Genomic DNA, 885 nt, shown 5'->3' with positions numbered 1-885 from the left:
GGGGCCCCAAGTTAAAATTCCTTATCCTGGGCTGGGGTTTGAATGAACTGCTTACACCCACCCACAGGGAGTGGTGCTAATAGGAGGTGCGGCCTTGTGGAGTGGGTGTAGCTTGGTTGGAGGAAGTGTGTCACTAGGGGTGGGCTTTGAGGTCTCAGATGCTCAAGCCAGGCCTAGTGCCTCACTCTCTTCCTGCCCACTCTGAACCCAGACATAGAACTCAACTACCTCTCTAGCACCATGTCTGTCTGCCTACACACCAACGTGCTTCCCAGCTAGGTGACAGACTAAACCTCTGAAATGGAAGCCTGTCCCAATTAAATCTTTCCTTGTAAGAGTTGCTGTGGTCATGGTACCTCTTCACACTAACGGAAACCCCTATGACAGCGGAAACTCCTTACTTCAGGGGGTAAGAGAATCCCAATTGCAATGATATCCATTTCCCATCTCCCACTGCACTGTCCTCTGAAGCTTTTTTTTTTACCGATGTTGCTTTGTGTGGTGTTTACATACTGTGTAGCCCAGGCTAGACTAGACTATCACTGTCTCAGCCTCCTGAACACTGGGATTACACACTGCGCATCCAGTGTACAGGTCTGCTGGATGTTGCACAGAGGAAGACAGACCTGTGCTCTCGCCCCCACGACCCATCTTCCTGCAGAGTCAGCTAGAGGTCCGGAGGCCAGGCTAGAAACCTTCCTTAGTACAGCAGAATCCTGGGTTCCACCACGCAGCCAGATCTGGGTGCAGAAGCATTTTTCTTGTCCCCATGTACGATGGGAAATAGTCACTTCCCCATATTAGGGACAAGGTAGACATGAGGCTCAGTAGGCCTCCAAGACTCTTTGCCGGGGACGCCCCCAAAGACTCAAATAAGACACACAC

The sequence above is a fragment of the Rattus norvegicus genome, chromosome 9 (assembly GCF_036323735.1).
Source record: "Rattus norvegicus strain BN/NHsdMcwi chromosome 9, GRCr8, whole genome shotgun sequence".
In the NCBI taxonomy this organism is placed as follows: Eukaryota; Metazoa; Chordata; class Mammalia; order Rodentia; family Muridae; genus Rattus; species Rattus norvegicus.
This window is presented reverse-complemented; position numbering follows the sequence as displayed.